The sequence below is a fragment of the Leopardus geoffroyi genome, chromosome E3 (assembly GCF_018350155.1).
Source record: "Leopardus geoffroyi isolate Oge1 chromosome E3, O.geoffroyi_Oge1_pat1.0, whole genome shotgun sequence".
Lineage (NCBI taxonomy): Eukaryota > Metazoa > Chordata > Mammalia > Carnivora > Felidae > Leopardus > Leopardus geoffroyi.
Window position 1 is genome coordinate 41,570,983 of NC_059340.1, and position 21,945 is coordinate 41,592,927.

The 21,945-nt window shown below is 49.2% G+C and overlaps 1 protein-coding gene and 1 pseudogene across 1 annotated transcript in view; one reads left to right on the plus strand and one right to left on the minus strand.

The window, feature by feature from the left end:
- The window catches only part of RAB11FIP3 (RAB11 family interacting protein 3), a 79,565-nt gene that overhangs the window by 43,915 nt on the left and 13,705 nt on the right, over positions 1 to 21,945 (minus strand). The window lies entirely within an intron of this gene.
- Positions 19,795 to 20,698, plus strand: LOC123589652 (annotated as a pseudogene).

Below are 21,945 nucleotides of genomic sequence, written 5' to 3' on the forward strand. Positions count from 1 at the left end.
AGACAGGAAGCCCTCACTAAGGGACTCAGAACACACAGCACTCTGTGACCTGGAGGGGCTTTTTGGATCTTGATTCAAATAAATTGTTTTTTAAAATCATGTTTAGAGGTGCCTGGGTGGCTAGTCAGTTAAGTGTCTGAGTCCTGACTTCGACTCGGGTCATGATCTCACAGTTTGTGGGTTCCAGCTCCACATCGGGCTTTGGGCCGACAGTGTGGAGCCTGCTCGGATTCTTTGTCCCCCTCCCCCACCCTAACCCCACTCACATGCACCACTCTCTCTCTCAAAAATAAACAGTCAAACAATTTATACAAAGGTGGAAAACCAGGGCTAAGACTTAGGCAGGCACAAACCGCGGCTGAGAGCAAACCCACTAATCCACGACATCCACAAACGTCCCCAGGGCCTCCTCGGCACGGGGCAGGCTGGAGGCCACCATGTTCAGCCCCCTCCCCACTATTCAGGTAACGTAAAGTCAGAGTGGAATAGGCCTGGCTCAAGCTGACTGATCCTGAGGGTGTGGGGCCCTCAAGCCACACACTGAGTCCTGCCTTCTCCCTCTGCTACCCGGAGAAGGCGAGGGCCACTGACCCTCCAGGGCAGGGCCTTTGGGCCACTGAGATACAGGTCTTGGAAGTCCATGCATCCACTGACTTCTTCAAACAGCTGAATGGGAATTATTTCTAAAAGGCCTCCTTCCTTATCACACAAAAAACTTCATTCCTAAAGCACATGATGTCTAGTGAGAATCTTGCTGGATAAATGAACGGGGATCTAACCTGGAATCCATACTGACAAATCTGTCCTTAAGATTCCTAAAAATTTGGGGGCACCTGGCTGGCTCAGTCAGTAGAGCATGTGACTCTTGATCTCAGAGTCGTGAGTTCAAGAGTTCAAGCCTCACATTGGACATGGAGCTTACTTTAAAAAAAAAAAAAAAAAAAGATTCCAAGAATTTCAACAACAAAGCAACTAACAAATTGAACACAAAGTACCAAGCTGCTCATTCTGAAACATTAACCCAATGCCTTTTAAACAAATCATTAACTAGGAGTAGAATTTTTGACATGTTACCATGTCAGTATGAGCAAAGAGGAATCAAAGTATACATTTTTTTTTAATGTTTATTTATTTTTGAGACAGAGGGAGACAAAGCGCCAGTGGGGGAGGGGCAGAGAGAGAGGGAAACACAGAATCCGAAACAGGCTCCACGCTCTGAACTGTCAGAACAGAGCCCGATGCGGGGCTTGAACCCACAAACTGTGAGATCATGACCTGAGCCAAAGACAGACACTTAACCGACTGAGCCACCCAGGTGCCCCAAAGTATACATTTTTAAAGCCCACTTTAACTATGCTTTCTTTATAGTTTGGAGAATAAATCAATTTCCATGTGGCTGATGATTTGGGGATGATTCTAATTCTCTAAGCCCAAAGTACTCCATTCAGAAGCTTTCAGAAAAAGTAAGGTGACTGTGAAAAATAAGAACATGCCCTTTCTCGCACAATCCAGCAGGGCCAGAAAACAAGCCAAGGGACATGCGCTTGAGTGGTCAAAGCGAGCCCGTACCCTCTGCAGAGCACCACAGAGGACTTTTTAACTCTAGTAGGTCTGCTTTGCACCAACTATTATATCAAGTACCTTTTTCAGGGATCATGCTTGGCAATTTATACTTGAAGACCCTGTTCACAGATTTCTCCAGGTGAGAAGGAACACTTACTTTTTAAAAAAAAATCGGCCAGGTGTGTGAACATAAGATAAAGATGTGCTGTCGCCCTAATACCTAAATCACTTTGGAATTACTGTGTCCAGCTGGGGAAAAATGAAGTCATTTCAGTAAATCAAATGTCTAATTTGGGGCAACTTAAAAGGCAACGTAGGTTTACTTCTAAACTTAAATTTGAAATTAAGAGTTTGAATACGATAAATTTTCCAACACTGAATGTGCTCATTTGGAGCTCAGTTTTTCTTTTTCTTTATTTTTTAAAAGATTTTATTTATTTATTTTTTTAAGATTTTACTCTTAAGTAATCTCCACACCCAGTTGGGGTGGGGCTCACACTTTCCGGGCTCCACTGACTAAACCAGCCAGGAGCCCTGGAGCCCAGTTTTTCTGCTTGAAGTAAAAGAACACCTTCCTAGGTCTGTGATGATGGGCATATTAATCATCCCTAGTTTCATGGGGGAAGGCTTAGAAAATTCTACAATAAAGGCATCATGTTGGTCTTACATGTTAAAGGTCATTCTATATGTCCCCCAAGAGGCGTGAATCACATTCAGGAATCCCTGTCTTTCAGAAATAGGTGCCAAAAGGTCACCAGCCGTGCCCCTCATCAACAGGAGCTTGCCCGCACCCAGCTGTAGCCATGACTGGCTCACTCCTCCTGACATGCTTTGGGTCAGGGGCGTGGGTTGTCTCCAGCACCCAGAAGCTGCCTTCTCCTTACATCTGTCATCACTGGGATTTTGGCAGATCGCAACTCTCCCAACAAGTTCACCATCCACTCTGAAGCTTTCCCTGGTGTGGGAGGGGAGGCGAGGCAGGGAGGACGGCAGGAGGCCCAGGTCTGGGGCAGACTCCCAGTGCTCAGGGGCGCGCCAGTTCTGACTCTGTGTTATTTCTGTTAACAGCTTTATGGAGACACAGTTCACATACCATACAATTCACACATTTACAGAGCACAGCTCAGTGTTTTCTAGCATATTCACAGAGCTATCTCCGTGTTATTTTAAAGACAATAAAATCTCAAAATGTACATGAGAATACTCCAAAAACAGTCAAGTGCATACATTCAAGTTTTATGCGAACATACTGAGGAAATAACACAGACTTCATAAAAATAACTAAAGAACACATACATTTGACTTGTACGTAACCATATTAATCAGAGGAAAGAGCAAGGCATTTCTGCATTTCAGGTCTGTCGTCAGGAGAGTCAGGGGGACCAGAGAAATGGAAGGGAAGTAGCTCTTGCTAGGACTCTCCTGGCCCTGAGGCCCCCTCCAAGGGGCTGGGAAAAGGTCCCCTCCATGGCTCTTCTCTGGAAAGCTACCCAAGTTCAGATCACAGAACACTGCTCCAGCCTCCAACCGACCCCCTCACCTCGCTGCACTCAACAGAGAACGCAGACATCCCTCAACTCATGGCCCAACAGAGACCCGAGAGCAAGTTCAGTTATCAAATACCGGCACACGATGCAAAATGTTACAGCACAGTAAGGCCTGGAACACGCTCGCCCACCCCCACCCTGCTCCCTGAAGCCCTTCTTTCTATCTGCTGTCTAACTTTGGGTAGTTTGGGAGGGATCATTGCCTCCATATCTAATTAATATGCTTCTGGTGCTATTTCTTGGCTTTTGAAAATTTACATGCTGTGTTTTGGCCTCCTATGGAAAAATATGAGAATTCAGTGTCCCCGCTTCCGAGCTTGCCTAGGTCTTCTGCCGTGTTTACATCATTGACTACATAAATATTTTTTGCTGTTGATCATTTAAACTACAGGACCACCTTTCTTGTCCACTTTTTCCATACTTAAGAATTCTCTTGCTTTTTGTTGCCTTTACTTTCTGCATCCCTATTGCTCTAACCCTCCACAGGACTGCACACCCCTTCAAACCCTCCCCACCATGACCTAACCCCTAGGTGTTTCCCACGATGCCCCCAGGAGCCTCCTGTGCATCCTCCTGTCTCGGTGCCCCCTCCTCTCAGAGAAATGGCTGTAGCTCCTGAGACGGGGTGTACAGCATGCACCTGGGACCCTTCTTGCCTGCAACACCTGGCACTCTTCCCTCCATGAGACAGGTGCCCACGCACAGAGCTGCAGGTGGGAAATCCAGCTCCCTGGTGCCCGAGGGGTCAGTGCCCCGCTTCCGCTCACTCCTGCAGGTGCCACAGTGCCTGCCACCATCCAGTCCTAATGCCCTGTGTGAGGTCTGTTTTAATCTCTGGAAGCTGTGGAGAACCTCTGTATCGGCAGGAATTGCCTGTTTGCTGGGGGTACTTCCTCACTGTCCTGACCACAGGAAGAGCCCTTTCAAACAGAGACACAGTCCTTGGGCTCTGTAAGCCTTCCTGAGGGAGCCTCCGATACCATCTCTAGCCTCCTCCCTGGCACATCTGTCAGGTGCTATGCCTCGTTAATCATGTACTTTCCTTATCTTTTCTCTCTTATTCTCTATCTTTTAAAGAACTTTCCAGGGTGGGGGCTTGGCTGGCTCAGTTCGAAGAACATCTGACTCTTGATTTTAGGATCATGTGTTCGAGCCCCACAATGGGTGCAAAGATTACTTAAACAAAAAGCTGAGGAAAAAAAGTAACTTTCTGGAATATATTCTTCTTTTTTAATGTTTATTTTTGAGAAAGGGAAGGGGGAGTAGGGGGGGGGAGAGAGAGAGAGGGAGGGAGGGAGGGAGAGGGAGGGAGGGAGGGAGGGGGAGAGAGGGAGGGAGGGGGAGAGAGGGGGGAGAGAGAGAGAGGGAGGGAGGGAGGGAGGGGGAGGGAGGGGGAGAGAGGGAGAGGAAGAGAGAGAGAGAGAGAGAGAGAGAGAGAGAGAGAGAGAGAAAGAAAGAACATGAGTGGGGGAGGGGCAGAGAGAGAAGGAGATACAGAATCCAAAGCAGGCTCCAGGCTCTAAGCTGTCAGCACAGAGCCAGATGCGGGGCTCGAATTCACTAACTGCAAGATCATGACCAGAGTCGAAGACAGATGGTTAACCGACTGAGGCACCCTGGCGCCCCTCTGGATTTATTCTTGACTTGACCTTCTAACCTTTCAACTGGATGCTCTTATTTCATTTTTAATTTCTGAGGATATGTTTTAGTTCTCTTAATGGGATGTCTTCTTTAACCGGATATAAATCAAGTTTTATTTTCCAAGTTTTCTTCTGCTCTCTGCATTGACTCTCTTCCCTTCAAGTGCCTTCTACTCTTCCTTCTTTTTTGTTTTTGGTTATGATCTCTCCCTTTCTCGTTGGAGTCTTTCGTCAATTATCTGAGGTCCTTGATAGTGTAAAAGTTAGTAAGTAGCCACTTTATAGTTAAAAGTGACCACTTAAAAGTTGATTAAAAGCTTAATGTGGTCTGCATGGTGGGCTACTGACAACAGGCCTTCCAGCAGGTACTCCTGGCAGCAACCTGGCTCCTGTGGTGTTGGCTGCTCCGGGACTGGACACTTTGGAGGCAGGACCCTGGGAGGGCGTGTCAACATGATGGGAGAGCCGTGCGTGGCCAATGTGGTGAGCCAATCTCTCTGCGCACACATTAACTGTGGCAGAGAGTGGGCTGCAAAGCAGTGAGCTGTCGTGGTGTGGGAGAGGGCCAGGCGCAGGTGGCTGGACATGAGGGGAGCCACTAGGACTTAGGGCTGTTGCCTGCCTGCAACCAGCAAGAAAACAGGGATCTCAGCCCCACAACCGCAAGGGGAACTGAATTCTGCCAACCGCCTAATGAGTGTGTTGGAAACTCTGAGCTCCAGGTAGAAAAAGGCCAGGAGAGACCCTGGACAGAAGAGATGTGGGAGTGTCCCTGGCAGAGGGCACAGCCAGTGCAAAGGGCCTGAGTAAAGAGGTGTGCCTGTGGTATGTAGGGACTCTCCAGGAGGCCGGGTGGCTGGAGCAGAACAGGTGAGGGGGTTGGCAGTAGGAAGTGAAAGCCCTAAGCACAGGTATTACATGATTAGGCTTAAGAGCGTTTGGTTGCCTGTTGAGAACCGGCTGGAGGGTGGGCTGGTGGCAGTGACAGCATGAGGAGTGCTCCCCCACACACAGAGACATGGTGGTTCACATCAGGGAGTCAGCAGAGGAGACCTGAGACATGGTGGGATTCTGGATGTGTTCTGATGTGTGGCCAACAGGTTTCCCGATGGACCAGATGTGAAAGAGGGATGGCCTGCATCCCCAGAGGGTGGGACTGCTGTTAACGGAGATGGTGGCACTCAAACCTTCGGCCACTGCGTTTGAGAGGCCTATCTGATATCCGAGTGTGAGCCCGGAGTTCAGGAGCAGGCCGGACTAGAGGCATGAAGTCGGGGGCTTGAGGGCACACAGGACACCTTTAAAGTGAGTCCGGAGTGAGTGCAGAGGAAGGCGTAGGAGGCCGTGGGCCTGGGCCCTTGGTCCCTGGTGAGGATGGAGCACCCAGGCCAGTGAGAGGACGAACCGAGTGCCAGGCGGAGGTGGAGGAACAATGGGCCGGGCAGGCCCCGTGCGCGAGGGCGAGAAGCACAGGCGGGCTGTAACAGCAAGGCTGTCGTCATGAGGCAGAGCCTGTGCGGACAGCCCTGTGGCCTTCCACACACCTAATTTAGAACCAGGGTGGTTCTGTCGACAGCCTCACTTTCTGAACGTTTTTAATGCCTACTGCTACTTTATTTTCAGAAAGGCCATGAGAGTATTCTTTTAGACGTGTGTTTTTGGTTTTTTTTAATTGTGGTAAAGCGTACATAATCGAAGTTTCCCGCCTTAAGCGTTTCTAGAAGCACAGTTCAGTGGCAGGAGGCACATCCCCGCTGTTTGGGACCACGACCGCCGCCCATCCACACAGCTCTCCCATGGCCCCAAACGGAAGCTCTGTGCCCACCCCTCCCCTGCCCCTGGGGACCACCGTCTCCTTCCGTCCCCAGGGGCACCCGCACTGTCTTCCCGAGGACTGACCACGGCGTCCTCGAGGTCCATCCGCGTCCGAGCGCGTGTCGGAATCTCCTCCCCTTTAAGGTACAGGACTAGTCTGCTGCGTGGACAGACCACATTCTACCCCTCCGCCGATGGGCCCATGAGCTCCTCCCGCCTTTTGGCTGCTGTGAAACGTACTGCAGTGAGCGTGGGTGTGAAAATATTTAAACTGTACAAGCAGTGTAATTACAACACAGTGGTATTAAGCTACCTGGGTAAATACTATCACACGACTTCTCCAAGTCGTCTCCTTTACATCCTCTTTACATCTTCTACGTGTCAAATGGTAGTGGTCTCTGCCCACTTCCAATCCTCCCTCCACAGCTATTTGAAGTGCTCTGAATTGAGACCTCTCTGCTGAGACTGGCTGTTTCCCTTTCTTGGGAAACCGCTTCCTACTGCTCCTGTAACAAATTACCACAAGCTCTGTAACTTAAAACAACAGAAACTTATTCTCCTACAGTTCTGAAGCCTGAAATGAGGACAGAACTGACCTCAGTGGCAGTGCTGAGGTGGCAGTGCTGACTCCTTCTGGGCGCTCCAGGGGCAGCCCGTTCCCCCATTCCCTGGTCCCCCAGCTGCCAGCCTTCCATCGCTTGTGGCAGGAAACTCCAGTCTCGGCTTCAGTCACCACATCACCACCTCCTCTTCTGCACTCAAATCCCCCTCTGCCTCCCTCTCAGAAGGGCCCTTGCAATCACACGTAGGGGCCATCAAGAAAACCCCATCTCAAGACCTTTAATTTAATTTATATATTTTTTAAGTTTATTTATTTTGAGAGAGAACATCCCAAGCAGGCTCTGCACTGCCAGCACAGAGCCCAAGGTGGGGTTCAAACTCACAAACTGTGAGATCATGACCTGAGCCGAAACCAAGAGTCAGATACTTAACCGACTGAGCTGCCCAGGTGCCCTAAGACCCTTAAATACAACAGCCAAGTCCCTTTTGTCATATAAGGTTGCATTCACGGGTTCTAGGAAGTGGAACCTGCAACTTCTGGGGGGGCCATTATTAGCCTACCATACCCACCTTACTTTTTTTTTTAAATAACCGTTTTATTGAGCTACGACTTCCATCCTGTTTTTTTTAATGTTTATTTATTTTTGAGACAGAGCATGAACAGGGGAGGGTCAGAGAAAGAGGGAGACACAGAATCTGAAACAGGCTCCAGGCTCTGAGCGGTCAGCACAGAGCCCGACGCAGGGCTTGAACTCATGGACCGCAAGACCATGACCTGAGCCAAAGTCGGACGCTTAACCGACTGAGCCACCCAGGCGCCCATCCTACTGTTTTAAATCAAATAACTCTATTTAGAACAAACTCAACATATCTAATGCTGGCTTTAAACCTTTAATGTCACCCCTTTCTGCGGGCCGCTGACGTGCTCAAATTGTTCACATTAATCAGTGGTTTTGAGCACAATTCTCAAAGAACTTCTACAGTAAGATACATGTAGGATTTTAGTTCAGGCTTTGATGAACGTCAGTCATGTGAACTTTAACTTGATGTCATCAATGTGTACCTTTTCTTCGAGCTAAACTTCAGGTGCAGAATTTTATTTTTCTAAACATGTTTCTGAGAATATAATGGAATAAGTGGAAAAATGATTCATTCTATAAAATAACCTTTAGAAACATATCTGTTGTGTTACTAAATCCTGTTGCATTTTATAGATACAGTGCATCTAAAACAATGAGAAAAAACCTGGGGTTTCAGTCACTTTGCTCACTGCTACACCCCGCAGGCGAGAGTAGCCTCTGGCCCACAACAGGTGCTCAATGAACATTCACTCAGGGAAAAGAGGGATCCATCACCACGACGAGAAGCTAGAAGCAACAGCAGGAAGCTGGTCAAGAGACTCATCGGTTTATCACTACGGCGGGACTGACTGTGGCCATAAGAACATCTGCTTCTCCTGGAATGGGCGGCTGTCCAGAGTCAACTTTCATGTTTCCCTTTTATGGGGACAGACCCCCACCTCCCCACTGGGGAACCCAAAGCCCTCCTGGGCTCCACGCTCTGCCTCAAGGGAAGGCCTGTCTCTCCTCTGGAAGAAAAGGGACCCCAGAGCCGCCCGGCAGGACAGCCTGCCTAAGATGCCAATCACAAAAGCGCAGACTCATAATGGTACCTCGCTGCCCAGAGACGAGGCGGTGCTGAATGCCTGCAGTAGGGCCCAGCACAGTTGTCACGACTATAATCAGGACATGGCACAAACACTCGCTCTGTGTCCTGGGAAGGTACACACAACCACAGAAAAGAACTGGGAAGACACACACACATCTCAGGGCTCTCTAGCAGGCAGGGGAACACGCCTGGGAACATGGCAGAGCCTCTCAAGGGAGTGTGCCTATTTTACTAGGTAAGAAGACACACAGCTACGTAGGTATGTGAGATAGATAAGACTCACTACCGTACAGTACCTAACCACCCACAGCCCCAACTCGGACCCCCGTGAGTGTGCCGGGCGTTTACAACCCGACGTGCTGGATGAAATGGGTGAGGCCTAGAAGCCACATTCTGCTCTGCATCTCCCTCGGGTCTTCCGGCAGAGCGTTTCTCCCTGCGGGAGACCCAGTACGGGGGCCCACAGTGCAGCCACCTGACTGGGGATGACGCCCCTCAGATCTCATTCTCAACACCAGACCAGATGAGAGCGATTCCTGTGTAGCTTGGGGGTGCTTTGTGTTTTAGTTTTTTTGAGATTCGGTTTAAACCTAGAAGTGACAGTTCCTAGATTGGAACAGTGTCTAGGATCCAAAGTTGAGAGGACTGAAACATTCCAGAAATTCTAAAATGCTCAGCATGAAATCTTGGAGCCTCAGACCACCACTGCCAAATAAAGTGAACTGTAGAACCAACCTCAAGTCTAAGGGATAGTTTGAGTAATTATCAAGAGATCATTCAACAGCGGAGAAAAGGTTTAAGTCCATACAAAAAGAACATTCTTTGAGTTCTCATTGTGTTCAACATCATGGTATTTTTCTCAGCCTTCATCTTCTGCACACGGCTCTTTAAAAGCAGATTGTTAAACCAAAACAAAGTCACTATTTATTGCTTATTTAATGACATAGATCAATGGCCTATTTCTGAAACTTATAAAATAACACAACAGAAAAGAACTCCACGGGAACTTGTAACATTTTTTAGATTTTTCTCCCTCAGATTTTAGAGCGTGCCTGAGCTGATCCCCCAATCACAGGTGAAGGAATGGAGGCTGAAGGCCAGTCAGCAGCACAGGATGACACAGAAATACTTGTTCATTAACACTTTAGAGGAACATCAAATACCGTCACAAGAAACATGCAAATTGAAGCAGTCAGTGGTCATCGTTTCTCCTGTATCACACTGGCAGTACATTCCTAGAGGGCAATTTGGTCACAAAAAATAAATGCTTAAAATCTATATTGTTCCCCCAGCAATTTCATTTTTAAGACTTTAACCTAAGGAAATAATAAAGATTGTGCTGGAAGATTCAGCTACACGAAAGCCTATAATGTTGAAAAGTGAAAATATAACATACCAAAGACAGAGAATTAATCAAATTCCAGCACCTTCGTTCATATGATGGAAAACTACCCACTAAAATCATGTTGTGGAAGTAGATATATGTTCACGAGATGCTGACAATATACTGATTTGGAGGAGGTTAAAACTATAAGTTAATAATGACTCTGGGGGCGCCTGGGTGGCGCAGTCGGTTGAGCGTCCGACTTCAGCCAGGTCACGATCTCGCGGTCTGTGAGTTCGAGCCCCGCGTCGGGCTCTGGGCTGATGGCTCAGAGCCTGGAGCCTGTTTCCGATTCTGTGTCTCCCTCTCTCTCTGCCCCTCCCCCGTTCATGCTCTGTCTCTCTCTGTCCCAAAAATAAATAAACGTTGAAAAAAAAAAAAAATAATAATGACTCTGGTTTTGCCCATCAGTCATATAAATAATAATTTAAGAGTCTAGAAGTTTAAAGATTCACAGTGCTAAGTTTTTGTTTTCTCATTTATCTGCACATTTTTATTTAAACGAACATTATTTGCCCTTTTTTTTTTTTCTTTTCAAGTTTCTTGTTACTGCTTTAAAGGCAGTAACAACCGGGGCACCTGGGTGGCTCAGTCAGTCAAGCATCCGGCTTTGGCTCAAGTAGCGATCTCACAGTTTGTGGGTTCAAGCCCTGCATCAGGCTCTGTGCTGACAGCTCAGAGCCTGGAGCCTGCTTCTGATTCTGTGTCTCCCTCTCTCTCTGCCCCTCCCCTGCTCGTGCTCTGTCTCTCTCTCTCAAAAATAAACATTAAAAAAAAATTTTAAGGCAATGTGAACCAATGAGAACAGGTTCTTGATTCACCATCACAAATGCTAAGATTCCTCCTGCTAGAAAGTTCTTTGGTAAAAGAGAAAGCCAAATGCTCTCTAGGTGCTGATTAAGCCTCACTAACTGGTACGTCTGGTGAAATGCATAAGGCAGGTTCCTTGAAGGGGGTTCTTAAAAATGAAATCACTAAGAAGAAAGTGTCTGGGACTTTGTGGCCTTTCCTCAGCAGCCAGAGTGAACCACACTGAGAAGGAAGAACTCTCACAAAAGGGCTTTTTGTTTCCCACAGCAAAAAAATCCAGCCTTGTTTCTCCAGGGTTCTAGTAAAGTAAACCAGCACACCCCATGCTGGAATGACAGGGCACTGTGTAAACAAGTAGGGGGAGGGCAGCAAGGAGCTGGGGGGGGAGGGGGAAGGGGGGGCAGACACTTGCACAGGTCACACTCCGAACCACACCCAACAAGAGAGACCGTCCACCTGTCCCGTTCTCCAGAGAGCCACCCAGCGAAGCAGGCTCTGGCCCACAGGGGGTCACTCACAGGCACTGCCCTTGACACCCAAGCACAGATGCAAAACACCTTCTGATCACACCTCTGTGCCTTCTAGCAGCTCAGCAAAAAAAAAAAAAAAAAAAAAGCTCAGCTCTGCTTCTGATCCAGAAGCAGAAATCCATGAAAGCATCCAAACGCCTCCAGTGTGACCAGGCTGAGTGGAAGGGATAGCAACTCCTGAGCACAGCTCAGGACAGCCTTCTGGACAATTATCAAAGGCTCCAGAATGAAAGGGGAAAAAATTTCTTTAATTCACAGCCTGTGCACCACACCAATCCTGTCCCCCTAGTTTCTCCCCCTTCACACCGACTGGGCCCGAGCCAGACAGGGGACAGGGCCCCACAGGGCACCCTCCACAGAGATAGCTCTCCCCAACTATCTTTCCGGCCTCCTCAGAGCTGTTCATCAGTCAAGCCTCCAGGTCTGAGGTTACAGTCCTCACCCACAACACAAGAGAGGCACCCACACCCGCTCCAAGTTCAAGTGCTCCCGCCTGCTCCGGGAGGCCGGCTTTTCCGTCACCGCTGCGTATTTCTCAGCCTCGCAGAGGGGAGGTTCCGCCGCACTCCTCCTGCTCCTGCCCCCAGAGAGTAGGACTGAAACTGTGGCACAGCTGGGCCCCTTAGTCTGTAGCTCCTTGGTCAATTCTGTGTGCGGCCACAACTCCAGAGGGGACACTGCAGCACTGCCTGGGGACGCGCTAGGGCTGCAGACTCTCCAGCCCCAGCCAGGCCTTGCTGACAAGGGATGGGGATGCAGAGGGAGGGGGGCAGGCCCAGTCCCGGATGACTCTGGGGGATGAGACAGGGGACAAGGCTAAAAAGGAGCCAAAGATCCTTTCCACATTTGTAACTTCCATTTGTTTACATTTGTAACTTCCATCACCATCCCCAAAGCCCAGCCAAGACACAGACTGGAGAGAGTATCGACCCACTTCAAACAGCAGCGTCACACAGGGGGCAGACTGTGAACTGGAACCCAGGTTCTCCGTTCTCTAAGCACACAAGTCAGAACCACACGCCTGATCACCAATCACTCAAAGAACGTGTCACGACATGGTAGGAAGAGGAATGGGGCCTGCGTGGGGGGAGTCCGGGGTGCGCCTGCTCAACAGCAAGACAACAGCAGGACGACAGCGCGGCTCAGGGCAGAGCACTCCAGCCTGGCTGCTGCGCCAGTCCTGGCTCACGTTAGGGTTCATGTACACGAAACCAATTCGCGGCAGAAACCAAGCAGTGTCAGCTATGAGGGAGTATTTCATTACTATTTCAGGTATTCTGTCACTTGCCTACATGCGGGCCTGTAAATTAACGAGCAGCACTTTACGGGGGGCTGGGGGGACACGCAGAAGAGAGAGATTCATCCCAAGTGAGAGAACACTCCCACTGCCAACAGAAACTGGGGAAGATTTCATGTCCTGTGGTGTACATTTCTGGAACCTTTGTTTTTTTTAATAACGGACAAATGAGTATGACGTTAGCTATGAGGAATATCAACCCAAGTTGTCCCCATCCATTCTTTTTTTTTTTAATGTTTTTTTTAAATTTTTTTTTTTAATGTTTATTTTTGAGACAGAGACACAGAGCATGAACGGGGGAAGTTCAGAGAGAGAGGGAGACACAGAATCTGAAGCAGGCTCCAGGCTCTGAGCTGTCAGCACAGAGCCCGACGCGGGGCTCGAACTCACAGACCGTGAGATCATGACCTGAGCCGAAGTCGGACGTTTAACCGACTGAGCCACCCAGGCGCCCCTTTAATGTTTATTAGAGAGAGAGAGAGAGAGAGAGAGAGAGAGAGAGAGAGCGGGGGAGGGGCAGAGAGAGAGAGGGAGACACAGCACTGAGCCTGACACGGGGCTTGAACTCACAAACCCACAAGATCATGGCCTGAGCTGAAGTCAGACACTTAACTGACTGAGTCACCGAGGCGCCCCTATCTTCCTCCATTCTAAAGGAGGCTGGATGAGGAAGAAGGTGGGTGGGTGTGGATAGAGTGCCTGTTCTCACCTTTTTATGCCCTGCCTCACCTCACAGTCCCCAGCTGTGCCATCAAGGACACAAGGGAGCCTCCCTCCCCATCAACAGACTTCTCCTGATGTGGCTGGTCTCAGGCTCTGACATGTCCAGAGGCAGCACACCACCTTTTCAGAAGGCAGTCTTCCTTGACATAAAAGATAAAAAAAAAGTCTCAGGGTACTTGGTGGCTCAGTCAGTTAAGTGTCCGACTTCGGCTCAGGTCACGATCTCAAGTTCATGAGTTTCAGCCGCACGTTGGGCTCTCTACTGTCAGAGCAGAGCCCGCTTTGGATCTTCTGTTCCCTTCTCTCTCTACCCCTCCCCTGCTTGTGTCCCCCACCCCTCTCAAAAATAAACAATTTTTTTTTTTTCAACGTTTATTTATTTTGGGACAGAGAGAGACAGAGCATGAACGGGGGAGGGGCAGAGAGAGAGGGAGACACAGAATCGGAAACAGGCTCCAGGCTCTGAGCCATCAGCCCGGAGCCTGACGCGGGGCTCGAACTCACGGACCGCGAGATCGTGACCTGGCTGAGGTCGGACGCTTAACCGACTGCGCCACCCAGGCGCCCCAAAAATAAACAATTTTTAAAAAGCATCTGGGGAGCCTGGGTTGGCTCGCTCGGTTGAGTTTCCAATTCTCGATTTCGGCTCAAGTCATGATCTCACAGTTCATGGGTTTGAGCCCCGTGTTAGGCTCTGCACTTACAGCACGGAGCCTGCTTGGGATTCTCTCTCTCCCTCTCTTTCTGTTCCCCTCCCTTGCTCAAGCTCGCTCTCTCTCTCAAAAATAAATACTAAATAAGAAGACTGTGACAATAATACAAAAAAGATTAAAAAGTCTCACTGTGTCTTCTGAAAGTCTCTGTGAGGAAGGCACAGGTCTGACCTCAGAGGCAACAGGCAGGAGTCTGGGGGCAAGGCAAGGTGCTCTCTTCCAGCAGAAAACATTCTTCGGGAAAGTAAGATTGCCACCCAGGCCTACAGAGAACAGGAAGGAGGAGGACACTGCCTTGGTCCCCCTCGCCTGGTAAGCAGTTTAACCACCCCCCGTGGCATCCACCTCAAGCGTTTTAAGCCACTTACTCAGTCTTCAACACAATGAAAAGAAACACAGAAACTTGTGGTCCAAAAACATTCTAAGCACTTTCCCATTTTGGAAACTATCTACAAGTTCACCAGGTCATGTAATATATAATCTACTAATAACATAATATAAAAATGTATAACACATAGCCAAGTAAATACACCATGTTTTTACAGCATGCCTATTTTTAGGAAATGAAATACTGAAAATGCTACTCACACCTACAGAAACAGGAACACAAGATTCCTAAGAGGTAGGATAAATACTTTTCACACAAAAATTAAATAGAAATCAACAAAAGGGGAAAAAAAATAAGGAGTGATCTGTTCAAAGGGTCCTAAATAACCAGACATTGCAAAAACAAACACACAAAAACCACAGACAAGAAATAGAGCCTCCCTTTGTTTTTTTTTTTTTTTTAATGTTTATTTTCAAAAGAGAGAGAGAGAGAGAGAAAGCACACAAGCGAGCGAGCATAGGGGGAGCAGAAAGAGGGGAACAGAGGATCTGAAGTGGACTCCTGCTGAAAGCAGACAGCATGATGCGGGGCTCAAACTCACAAACCATTATATCATGACCTGAGCCGAAGTCAGACACTTAAATGACTGAGCCACCCAGGTGCTCCAAATCTCCTTTTAAAAGTTAGAAAGTACTGGGGCACCTGGGTGGCTCAGTGGATTGAGCACCCGACTTCAGTTCAGGTCAAGATCTCGAAGTTCAAGAGTTCGAGCCCTGCGTTTGTCCCTCTCTCTCTCTCCACCCCTCTCCCACATGCACCCTTGCGTTCTCTCTCTAAAATAAATAAAACATTAAAAGAAAAAGAAAAGTATTTACTCTTCCTACCCCAATTCAAACAGCCCCCAAACCATTAACTCCTAGGAGGCAGGAAACGTGTTTCCTAATTCCTTTTGGCAACTCCCATAAAAAGCCAGCCCAGAGCTTAGTACACAGTGGACAATCAGCAACACCGACACATGGTGTCAGTAACCCCAAGCCACCCCAGGGCCTAGTTCTGGAGTCACAAGCCACAAATACACATGCAGTGTTTTAAAGTTCCCCTAGGATGTCCAAAAGGGAATTAAAGTCCAGAGAACACGGCTTTGCACACAGCGAGCCCTTGATCAGGCAGACTTCTTTAAAGAGCACTCCCCAAGGGGTGCCTGCCTGGCTCGAGCAGAAAAGTGAGCAACTCTTGATCTCGGGGTTGTGAGTTCAAACCCCACGTTGGGTGTAGAGATTGCTAAAAACTAATAATAATAAAGAAACCTTAAAAAAAGTGCGTGTGTGTTCACACACACACACACACACACACACACACACACACACACATAATAAACTAACATCACTCCCCAAATGTCAGGAAGGGTTTAAGTGCTATACCTGCCTGGTTCATTGCTCACAACCACCTGTGAATCAGGTTCCCCTATGGTCCTCATTTAAAAAAATTTTTTTTAACGTTTATTTATTTTTGAGACAGGGAGAGACAGAGCATGAACAGGGTAGGGTCAGAGAGAGGGAGACACAGAATCCGAAGCAGGCTCCAGGCTCTGAGCTGTCAGCACAGAGCCCGACGCGGGGCTAGAACTCACGGACCTCGAGATCATGACCTGAGCCGAAGTCGGTCGCTCAACCGACTGAGCCACCCAGGCGTCCCGGGTCCTCATTTAGAGAGAGGCCTACAGCAGCTGAGCAACATGGAGGGCCCCCTTGCCTATCTTAAAATAATTACCGCCCCCTGCCCCTCAGCCTTCCTTCCCCCTGTCATTCCCTGCATACCCTACACCTCCTGCTGGACCCTGTCGATGGTGTTTTCCCAAGGTGTCCAGTGGGGTCTCCGGATGGCACCAGTGGTCACTGCCGGCTGGTTTCCAACACCACTCTCCACTTCTCCCTTGCCGACAGACTTCAATCCTTCTTTAACTCATCTGACTCAGTAATAAACAGCCAGGAGCACTGCTCCATGCCAGGCCTGCCAGGCACCTTCGTGGCACGTGGGTGGGAATGGAGACAGAGATGACAGATAGAAGAATAAGTAAAACATGGAATCTGTAGACAACACTAAGCTAGGGAGAACAGTAAAAAGGGGAAAGGGGAAGTGGCAGTGTTGGAGGCAAGGGGGGGTCCCAGCAGGGAAGGCTGACTGTAGCCAGGTCAAGAGAGCAAAGCTGACTGGTCTAACCACTGATGCCCACACTCCTCACACTCAAGGTGAATGCTGCATCCCTGACAGCTCTCTTGGCAATGTTGCTACTGCTACAGGCCCAGGGACAGCACTTGGGGAGGCACTGCTCAAGCCAACTGCAATGCCTCCAATCCCCCGACCCCCATGCAGTGCAAGGACCTGGCTGGAAAGCACCTGTGAACTGGCCTGGCCAATGAAGGGGTGGGGGGCCGGTGGACCCAGGAAACCGCAGGGGAGTTTCTTAAACAGAGACAGGGGGACGGGGTCCTCTTTCTACCTCGGGACACTGGCGGCTGCAGCCACGACCATGAAGAGAGTGGCCAGCATGCTGAGTAGAACAGGCAGGGTCGGATCTGAACGACGTTGTCAGGAGTCACGTACCTATAGCTCGTCCTGTGTGAGGGGACTGTGCTGGGGTCCCGACTGCTCTCCCCCATCCACTCCTGTCCTCTCCTAACTGGGCCCTCTCTCTAAACAATAGATCCTATCACCTACCCCTCTCTCAGAGACTACAGGCCCGAATTCCCCAGCAGGTGCCGAGGTCCCTGCCTCTCCACCCCTCCAGCTCTGTGCCCCCTTTCCTCCCACACAGGCCTCTCCCCACTGCACCTACACCTGGGACCCTCCTTCCTCTGCCACCCTTTGCTTCACTAATTCTACTCAGCTTCAGAACGTCAGCTTAAGAGTTACCTCAAAAAAAAGAAAAAGAAAAAAAAAGAAAGGGACTCCCCTGAGGGAAACTCCTAACTAGGTCGGGCTCCCTGTTAACACAACCTTAAATAATCTCTGCTTTTCTTTCACAGCACCTGGCAGTGCTGGCAGTTACCGAAAGGACATGAAGCATGCTGCTCTGGCGTATCATCTGTCCCCAGCACCTATGACACTGGCTGGCACGAGGAAGATACTCAATAAACACCACCATGCACATCTGCTGAGTGAAACAAAGCCCAGATCTGACTCTAAGGCCCCAACGACACCACTGTGCTTCCCTGAACGTACGCGACATCCCGCTGAGGGTGGGCAAAGACCTCACATAAATGGACACAGGAGTGCCACTGCCAGCGTGGCATCGGCCACAGCACCCTACTCCTCAAAGAACAGCCCCCACACACTCCACTCCCCAGCACGTCAAGTGTGACCACTTGGGGCCACGTTGGCCCCTGCAAACCCAACAGGGGGAGGAGACGCAGGCAGCAGGCAGCTTCTCAACTCACAGTTTCAGGGACTTCACTCATTCATTCGTTTTATTTATTTATGTATTTATGTATTTATGTATTTGAGAGACAGAGACAGAGACAGAGAGAGAAGGAGGGAATGAGTAGGGAAGGGACGGGGCAGGGGGAAATCCCAAGCAGGCTCCACATTGTCAGCAGCTCAGAGCCCGACACGGGGCTCAAACCCATGGACCTCACAATCATGACCTGAGCCGAAATCAAGAGTCAGATCCCTAACCGCCTAACCGACTTGAGTCCCCCAGGGGACCCTCAGGGACTACGTTTTAGACCAGTAACAGGAAACTTTTGCTGAATCAGACGAGGGATTTCCCACAACACAGCCAACGATGCTCTGCCTCCTTCCTCTACTATGCCACAGAAAAGCTCTAAAATGCTAAGAAAGCCTTACTACGCTTCTTCCAAATATCTCCAATTCCAAAGCCCAAGACAATAACCTCAATCTTCCCAGCACAAAAATTAGGTGTTGCTAGAAGCTGTGACAACTAATCTGTATAGCTGGAGGCATACAAGCATTACTCCTGATGGAGAAAAACAAACAATAAATACCTAGTACATCCATGTAATGGAATATTCTAGAGTTACAAAAACCTCATTTCATGCATGTGGACTTTGTCAAAATGTGAAAATTTACACACACACACACACACACAAAATGCAAGATAAGGAAACCCAAACCAAACCATTTGTGGGCACAGATTTCCCACAGACAATAATCAGGGGAGAAGGGACAGGGGCAGCAGTCTGTGTCCCGGCACTGTCCCCTAGCTGTGGGACACTAGTAAGTCGTGCTCCACCCACAACACGGACTATGGTGAGGCCAGGGAGACAAGCACTGAGCCAGTTCTGACAGGCGCACGTGCAGGATGTCGAGGAGAGAAGAGGCCTTAAACAGAGTTCAACGGAAGGAAAACCCGGGTTTCTCTCCACTCCCTCCTGGAAGTCCACTGGAAAAACACTGCTCCAGAGGAGAGACGCTGACCTTCTGGAAGATGCACAGGGATGGGTAAGTGGGCACTCACTTAGAGCCAAGGACACAGTAACATAACGGCCACAGAGAGGATGCCAGATGACCAAGCAAAGTGCAGGAAGTAGACAGGGCATCACGTGTCGTACCTGACAAGAAAAGCCTGGGTGAATGTCTGACATGGAACCTCAGGCAGGATGCGGACTCAGGACAGATGAGCAGAGGTACTCCAAAAGCAGAACACCAGGCCGGAGGGGAGGAGACAAGCCCCAGCATGAGAAGAGGGGCCAGGACACAGCAATGGAAGTCCAAGAGTTCATGCTGACTGGTGAGATCCCCAGCAGACAGGCTAGCAAGAACTACTGATGGGTACATGGAAAACAGAACACATGAAAATGTACACTAATGGGGTGCCTGAGTGGCTCAGTCGGTTAAGTGTCTGACTCTTGGTTTCAGCTCAGGTCATGATCTCGAGGTTCATGGCATCGAGCTCCACATCAGGCTGTGGGCAGACAGTGTGGAACGTGCTTGGGATTTTCTCTCTCTCTCTCTATCTCTCTTTGCCCCTCCCCTGGTCATGCTCACTCTGTCTCTCTCAAAATAAAAAACCATTAAAAAACAATGTAAAGCGATGCCAGGAGAAGCCGAAGTTTGCATTAGGCAGGAAATGTATTCCTGGCACACCACATGGGACAGGTGTGGAAAATATCTGCAATTAAAACGAACACAAAAGGTCTATTTAATCCGCATTAGGATTCACTATATTGAAGAACAGCGGAGACAGAAGGGAAATATGCGGGTGTACCTTCCCCAAGAGAAACACAACAGCAACTATCTAAACCTGGGGGACAGAACCCGAGAAGGGAACAGCCAGGAGTCCAGGATCGGGAAAGGCAAGGAGACCACAGCTACCTCCTGTTGTGCAGCGTGCAGTACACCATTTGACTTTTCAAACTACACATGATAAAAATTAACATTAAACTGAAATATAACATTAAAACAAGTACCAGAAACGAGCACAGCAAGCAGAAGTTACAGAGCAGCAAAGGTGGGCCAAGGTGCACGTGGACTTCTCTCTCCGAGTCCTGGCTTCACCTCTGCTTTTCTACCAAACAGAACGCAGTGAGAGCAGAGGGCAGCCCTGAGGCCTCCTGAGGGGGCAGCAGAGCGGGCCCCAAGTAAACATTTGTGAAATTAATGTCGGAGTAAATACAGAGTGAGGAAGAGCGACGTTCAAATAGAACTGGGTCTTCAAAGAGATGCAAACTCTCTCCTTCACCTCTTCCACTGGCAGCGAAGGTGGAGGGTGCAGACGTGGCCAAGATTAAGGTGTGAGACCTTCGAGGCAAGAAGGGGGAGGAGGAGGTGCTTAGGCAGGCAGCCGAAGACTTAAAGGTGGAGCCGTCCCAGCCTCGCGTGGCCAAACGGACAGGCGGCGGGGCCTCCAAGCTCTCCAAGATCCGGGTTGTTCGCAAATCCATCACCTGCATTCTCACCATCATCAACCAGACTCAGAAGGAGAACCTCAGCAAATTCTACACGGGTAAGAAGTACGAACCCCTGATCTGCGGCGCAAGAAGACACGAGGAAAACCCAAAGACCAAGCAGCAGCAGCAGCGGACAGAGCGGCTGCACCTGCTACAGCAGTACTCGGACAAGGCCTGAGCGCTGGCTTCAAGAGAACACAGGGGCGCCTGGGTGGCTCAGTCGGTTGAGCGACCGACTTCGGCTCAGGTCATGATCTCATGGTCTGTGAGTTCGAGCCCCGCGTCGGGCTCTGTGCTGACAGCTCAGAGCCGGGAGCCTGCCTCGGATTCTGAGTCTCCCTCTCTCTGCCCCCGCCCCCCCACTCATGCTCTGTCTCTCCCTCAGAAATGAATAAACAGTAAAAAAAAAAAAAAATTTCTTTTTTAAAAGAAACACAAACTGGAAAAATAAAAATATAAAACAAATAGATGCAAACATTTCAAAAATCTCAAGATCAGCAGCTCTCTGGCCGTGAACCCAGGACAAGGAGCAGCAGCATCACCAGGAACTGGTTAGAAACACATCTCAGGGAGCCTGGGTGGCTCAGTCTGTTGAGCAACCAACTTCAGCTCAGGTCACGACCTCACATTCGTGAGTTCAAGCCCCACACCTGGAGCCTGTTTCCAATTCTCTCTCTCTCTCTCTCTCTCTCTCTCTCTCTCTCTGTCCTTCTCCCACTGGTTCTCTCTCTCTAGTAAATAAACATTTTTTTTTTAAGTTGAATAAAATTTATGTGCCCATCTTTAGGAAAAAAAAACAAAAAACAAAAGAAACATTTCTTACCAGATCCCGCTTAGACAAGGCAAACCAGACACCCTGGGCTGGGTGCAGAAGCTTTCACAGGATCTCCGGTGATCCTGATGTGTGCAAGCATGTGAGATCAGGCAACAAGTCTGTCACTTCAGCAGTTAAGACACCTGTTCTCAAAGAGTGGTCAGGGGTCCTAGGGACCATGACTGTCCTGGGTGCTCTGCAAGACCAAATGAGGTTCATGACACTCCAAGACCTTCTCTGCTTTCTTCTCTCTCACTCTCACGAGTGCACAGCAGGGTTTTCTGCAGGCCACATGACACATAGACTGCTCACAGAAGCAGATAGAAGAATCTAGTTCTCTTCAATTAAGCCAGACATTTAAGGGACTTGCAAAAATGTAAAACAATGCCACTCCTCTATTTTAGGAAGCATTTTTCATTAAAAATGTCATTGATGGGGGGGGGGGCGCCTGGGTGGCTCAGTCGGTTAAGCGTCTGACTTCAGCTCAGGTCATGATCTCATGGCTTGTGAGTTCAAGCCCCACATCAGGCTCTGTACTGATGGCTCAGAGCCTGGAGCCTGCTTTGGATTCTGTGTCTCCCTCTCTCTCTGCCCCTCCTCGCTCACACGCTGTCTCTTGCTCTCTCTCAAAAATAAACATTAA